This window comes from Octodon degus, unplaced genomic scaffold (genome assembly GCF_000260255.1).
Source record: "Octodon degus isolate 3935 unplaced genomic scaffold, OctDeg1.0 scaffold00387, whole genome shotgun sequence".
NCBI lineage: Eukaryota > Metazoa > Chordata > Mammalia > Rodentia > Octodontidae > Octodon > Octodon degus.
The window spans coordinates 175,252-182,137 of NW_004524963.1; the positions used below are offsets into that span (position 1 = coordinate 175,252).

A 6,886-nucleotide genomic window follows, 5' to 3' on the forward strand; every position below is an offset into this window, starting at 1 on the left:
CTCCAAAGGATCCACATGAAGGCCTGGAGCTCACTGCATTATCTCGGACAAGTTCCTGTCAGGAGGCTGAAGAGTCTATGCTGGAAGCCAGGACAGGATGTCCAACATTAAAGTGAAAAGCCCCTTCAAAGAAGCAGAACCTTCCTTGTTTTCCCTTTAAGCTATCCAGGTAACCAGCTGCTGTAGGGTGAGTCTTCTGTCTTCAGCAAATTCTTCCAGCCATATTCAGAGTTATGCTAATCCAATTTAGGGTTTTTTTTCCCCCCAGTGATCCGCACTTGGGACCTTGTGCCTGCTAGGCAAGCACTTAAGTCAGTGAGCTATCTCCCTGGAAGTTTTGTTTTTCTTACGTTAACACCATTTGCTAACTATCACAACCCACCCCTTTTTAACTTGACAACTAGACACACTTGTTGAGCCAAAGCCTCTACAAAGACAAGTTCACATTATGCCTAACATGTTGTAACTATCCTCTTGCATACAAAGAAATACACTAATTCCCTCCCCAGAGCAGAAGGCAAGTTTTCTTTGGACGATGCTTATTCCTAACATTGCATAACTAGAACATTATGACATCATTTTAAAATACTTAGCAACCAACATGAAGTCTATCAACATTATATTAGATGGGAAGCATAAGAGAGAATAATTACAGTAACAACCCTTTTTTTCTGTGGTTGATCACAGGGTCATAGCTGGTAGTTAGAACTACCCTCTACCACCATCCTGCATTCTCTTGTCCTGCAGCAAGTACCCCTGCGGGTCTGGGTTCTTTCTCTGGTGGGGTAATCCATATCTGCATTCCTGAAGGTTCCGGATCATTTGTCATTCTGCCTGAATTGGGCTATTGTAGCTTCCCACTGATTTTACTAACAGAGCTTGGTAATAGCAGGTACCTGAAGGGATCTCCTGAACCCCAAGCATATTCTCTTCCTCCCTTTTGGAGTAGTAGTCCAAGTTCCCCTTTATATAAGTCTGGGTCAGTCTCCCCTTCCAAAACTGCAGCTCCTTTTATCACTTGTTTCCTCTGACACATGTGGTGAGCAACGTGACTGGGCGAAGTTTTACCTTCCAGTTCAATGGCGTTTGTGGGGAGCAGCTAAAGCTGGAGATTGATCACATGTGCAAGGCAAGCCATGAAGACAAGGTGTTCCAGCTCGGAGACCAGGAGGTGCTCAGGCCAGCCAGCCAGAGCTGCTAGGCAGAGGGGTTGAAACTGACATCAACCTCCTGAGTATAAACAAACGAGCTGCAGTGGCTGAGCAGTTCCTTTTCCTCCCAGCTAGACAGGGCTCTACCTGAACTCAGCTTTCTGTACATTGTCTCTTATCTTTATTTCTCCATCTTCTCACCGTCCTTTCCTTTGGGAATTTCTAGAACTTTGCTGGACGCAGCAGGTACCGTGCTTCCTGAAACAAACCTTCTCCTCTTTGGAACTAAGACTTCCAAATCAGCAACAAAACATAAGATCCTGAGAACAGGAACTTGCTAGTGGGTTACTAGAGACAACGGTGAGTGACAACATACCCACTTCCACCCTTTTGACTCCTGGATCCATGAATCCTGCCTGTGGGAGACACAGTACCACATAGTGGATGCTGATTCAAAGCCCATACAGCCCTCAAGAACCTTGTTCCAGCCCTGCAAGCTATTGGCACCCAGCTGACTCTGTAACTGTGACTTCAAAAGACAACTTCACCTTGCTATCAAGTCAGACACCTCTGGATGGGGACACACATGGTAAGACGAGTGACTTCCAGAAGCACAATGACATTGCTTCACTTTTTTGGCTATAAAATGTGTTCCTTGGTCAGAGACAAGGCTGTGTGTAATACCATGATGGTGGACAAGACACTCTGACTCCAGAGATGGTAGTGTTGGCATAACATTATGTGTAGGAAAGGCGAATCCATATGCAGAGCAAGCACCTACGCCAGTAAGGGCAAAGTGCAGCCTTTCTCACGATCGCAGAGGTTCACTGTAATCAGCCTGACAATAGGTCGCAGGCTGATCATCCTGGGGAATGATGTGATGCTGGGGACTCAATACTGCTCTCTGCAGCTGGCATATGGGACATTCAGCCATCTTGTGAGTAGTAGGGAGCTCTGCTGCTGGGCCCATGCACAATGCCCAACCCTGCCACCGTGACAACATGTTCATGAGCTCACTGGGCAACGACAGAGGTCACTGAAAACACAGACTGATTCCCATCATTCTATTTACTTGATCCTGTTAGGCTTTTTGGTGGCACAGTAAAGACACATGAAAGATAAAAGGGGTCTTTTTGAAACTCTGAGGACAGAGAGAGAATCAGAGGGAGGGGGGTGACCCTCTGACCTGAGACCATGGGAGGCAGAGACTTCATGGACTTTTGATGTGGGTGACGTTTGAAGGGCAGGTTTAGTGACACCAGGAGCTGACTGGGGTCTCCTTTGCAGTGCGGAAAAAGGGAAAGGAAACTGTAACTAGGACTGGGTTGGGGAAGAATAGGGAGGTGGTCTCTGGGAAGATAAGCTGTTTTAGGACTTTAACCACGTTATAATTCAGCAATTCATGCTAGGGCCAGAACCTACCAGCTTCTATCCACTTGATTGTTAAAGTCCTTTTCTACTGAGGTCACTTTTTGGTGACTCAATCTTCACATCTTTTGCCCACACAGAGAGGTCTGTCCATATACCTTTTACCTGAATATCTCTGTCACCAATTTCCCAGCCGTGTTCCAAGTTCCTAACCATCTGGCTGGACCACTGGCTACAGCCCATGGATGAGTACACAGTCTCATATCTAGCCGATTTTCCTTCTGAGCAGATGCACTGCCAGGTGCACTGTCTGGAGTTCTGTTCTCTGTGAAGTTTCCCTTCACTTCTTCAGGGATGCCCTGGCAAGGGCATGCAGTACTGCAGCTATCTATTTGTGGATGGTGCCTGCGTATCGGACAGAACCATCTGTAAACCAGGCCTTCTCCTCTTCTGACAGCTGATCTGATGTATACCCGATGAGACCATAGGTGCATCCTTGGAAACAGCAGGAGGACCCTCAGGCGTCTGAGCAGCTTCTTCATGTAACTTACTGCTACTCTCTAAATTTACTCGGCCTTGATTGCATGAGTACTACTTCCTGTTAATTATGGACTACTGCTGGACACATCCAACCTTATTGTAAGAGAAAAGTTGAGAATTTTTAAATAAAAGCTCACTAGAAGGCCCGTCAAGATGCAGGGGGATGTGTCTGAACAAACCTGATAACAGAACATCCTTTTCTCTGTATCAACTTGGCTAATGGGTGGTTTTACAATGTCACTTCAAATGTCCCTTGGTATAACCTGACTTTACTGCCTTCGTACTATTAGTGCTAATGGCCTTGTAATATAAATTAAAATAGAACAGAACATTTCTTCCTCTGTATCACCCACGATGACACCCAACTCACCAATCAAATGCACCAAATTTGACTGTGTACCTCCTTGCTTACTTTCCCTTTAAAAACTCCGAAGCCCCACTGGCCAGGGCTCTGGCACTTTGGGAGAGATCCTAGTGAGAAACACACTGGTGTAATAAACTGCCTCCCTAACCTTCACGGTGCCATTTTTCCCCATGTTTGGTTTATTTTCTGTAACATTTCAACTCAGTAGATAAAATAATATCCAGCTCATGAAAAGCAACTGAGGCCTCACAGTAAACTGGTGTCCCACAGTGGATGTTCAGTTTCCACCAATGTCCAGCAGCACACCAGGAGCTTATTTTCAAAGGGAGAGAAGTTGTCTGCAGATATAGCAGAGTCTATGTCTTAGCTACCCTTCTTGTTGTTAAGACAAAGTACCCAAAACCCAAAGTTAAAGGAGAAAAAGTCTTACTCCAGCTTACAGTTTATAGAGGCTTCAGTCTGCAGGCCGCTGGTTCTAGCACAGGGAGGCACAGCACACTGCACGTTATTTCAAACAGTTCATGCCGAGGGCCACCAGTGTGTTCCGCAGTATCCAAGGGAGAGACCATGATGCCTTGAGAGCTTAACAAATTAAGAAAGCCACTCAAGGCACCAAAATCTTGTACCAGTCAGTGCTTACTAAACAGACTGAATGCAAGAGATGTAGGAATTTACAGGATTGGCTGCGGCCATTCACTAGCCGACTGAAGATGAACGCCGGAGCACTTGGATCTCAGCTAAAGGGTAGTATTCCAGTGACTGAACCTCCAGCAAGTGGGCCTTTTGAACGCCATGATCTTCTTCGAAAAGGCTTTCCATGTGTGAAAAATGAACTGTTACCAAGTCATGTTCTTGAATTATCAGAAAAAAATTTCCAGTTCAACCAAGATAAAATGAATTTTTACACACTGAGAAACATCCAAGGTCTGTTTGCTCCTCTTAAATTACAAATGCAATTCAAAGCAGTACAGCAGGTCCAGCGTCTTCCATTTCTTTCTAGCTCTAACCTTTCATTGGATATTTTGAGGGGTAATGATGAGACTATCGGATTTGAAGATACTCTCAATGATCCATCCCAAAGCGAGCTCATGGGGGAACCACACTTGATGGTGGAATATAAGCTTGGTTTACTGTGATAAATGTGTGTGCTGTTCATGAACAAGAGAGGGCATCATATTGTAGTTGTCTTTTGCTATAATTTGATGTATACGACATTAAAAGTGGTGGCATCTGGAAAAAAAAAAAAGAATTTACAGGATTGGCTTACAGTGGCTGCCCACAGAGTCAAATGTGGAAGAATGCAAAAGATATGTCTGCCCACTAGAGATGCAAAGGATTCACAGTCAAAGGCCTGCAGCTCACTGCAGTGCTCTGTGCAAGTCAGTATCAGGAGGCTGAAGAATCTGTGATAAAATGCTGAAGGATCTGTGCTGGAGGCTGAAGAGCCTACATCGGAAGCCAGGAGATGATGCCCAAGGTAAAGATGAAGCCAGGAGCTCCTCTGAAGAAACAGAAGCCAGCATTCCTCCTGTTTCCACTGCACACCATTCATGCAACAAGCTGCGCTAGGATGGCTCTTCTGTCTCCAGTCACACTCAGAACTATGCTAATGAAATTAAGTTGAGTGTTTCCTACTCAAGTTGACCCTCGTAGTTAACCAGGCCCCATGAAGAAGCTTGCCAGCATGACAGAAGCATCTTAAAAATGGACTGTGGTGATGGGTACATAATCCTAAACCTACTAAAAGTCACTGAGCCGTGTGCTTAAAATAAGTGAATTTGGTTTCTCCCACCATCATACAAATCAGGCGCATAGAGGAAAGCTATGGGGTTCTAGTGAACTCTATCCCACCCCAACTCACTCTTGCTAGAGCTAGGTTGAGCTATGGTTGCTTCTCCCACTATTGTATAAGGGAGGTGGTCCCAGGACAGCTATGGGGCCCTGGTGATCCCTGCCTGCCCCCTCACCCTTGCTCAAACTCCCTGAGCTCTGGCTACTTTTCCCACTGTCGTATAAGGCAGGTGGTCCCAGGACAGCTACCTGGTGAGCCATGCTCCACTCCCTCCCCCAACTATTGCAGGAAATCAGCTGAGCTGGGACTGTCTCTCCCACCATCGACATCACTGTAGCTCTGCTGGGCCGCTGCCTCTCCTATCAGTAGTGGGAGCTTTGATGAGCCTACCATCTGCCCCCCACACACACACATCGAGAAAGCCTTGAAGAGCTTAGGCCTGCCCTCATCTTTGGACCCTCCTTGAACCATGGCTTGCTCCCCACCCCTTCACTGAGGTGGAAGCCATCCTGAACTGCACATAGCAGGATCTTTGGTGAGCCTATCCTCCCCTTTCACTCTTGTGAGAACCTTGCTCATCTGGACCCTGTATCCCTCCCATTGCAGCTGAGTCAGGGTGAACACTGGGAGCTTCAAAAATGTCAAAGCAAAGTAGCAAAACACAACCTCAGACATCCAGCCCACCCAGAACAAGTTCAGAAGACAAGGTCATAGAAGGACTTGGAGGTTACCCATCTGAGCTTTCTAAAATAGCAACTAATGTAAAGAAACAACTCCATTAGGCTATCGATAAAATCCAATCAGAAATACTCTCTCAAGCAAAAAAAGAAATGTCAACGATCATGAAAGAATTGCTTAGCATACCTAAAGAATACATAGACAGTGCTGGTGAGATAGCTCAGTGGACTAAACATCTGCTTAGGCAAGTGCAGGGACCAGAGTTTGATCCCTGGCACTGCATGCCATGCCAGCCCCACCCCCAGGTGCGTTGAGCCAGCTGCTGAGATGGGGCATGGTGGCACACACCTGTAATCCCAGTGCTGGGGAGGCTGAATCAGGAGGATCACTACAAGTCTGAGCTGCATAGTGAGATCCTGTATGAAATACATTTAAAAAGAATACATAGATAAAAAAGAAGGGAATATGAAAATGATGGAAACACTGAATGAACCACACAAGAAAGAACTAGAATGCATGAAACAGATTTCAAACAAATGTCCAAGACATTAAGAATTTCACTGAAACCTGGAAAAACTGCTTGAACAAAACAGAAGACAGAATTTCACACCATGAAGACAGCATTGCAGCTAGTGAACATGAAAGGAAAGATATCTTAAAAATGATAAGGGACAAGGAAATAGCAAAGCAAAAGCTGCAAGATGATGTAAAGAAAAACAATATATGCCTAACAGCTATGAACAAAACAGCTGGAGTCAACATAAATGACATAAAAAGACTGTCTGCAAAAGTTACAGCAGAAAATTTCCCCAAAATAGGAAAACAGTCTGACATAGAGGTTAGTCAGCTGCAATGGGAGGGATACAGAACTCCAGTTAGCCATAATCACAATAAATATATACCCAGACACACAATAGTCAAGATTCCAGAAATTCAGCACAAGAATAAAATGTTAACAGCTCTCTTCCCTATTACAAACAACAACAACAACAA

The 6,886-nt window shown here is 45.2% G+C and overlaps 1 pseudogene; it reads left to right on the top strand.

Moving 5' to 3' along the window:
• The first annotated feature begins 4,133 nt into the window (after positions 1–4,133).
• LOC101577716 lies at positions 4,134–4,647 on the top strand (annotated as a pseudogene).
• The last annotated feature ends 2,239 nt before the right edge of the window (positions 4,648–6,886 follow it).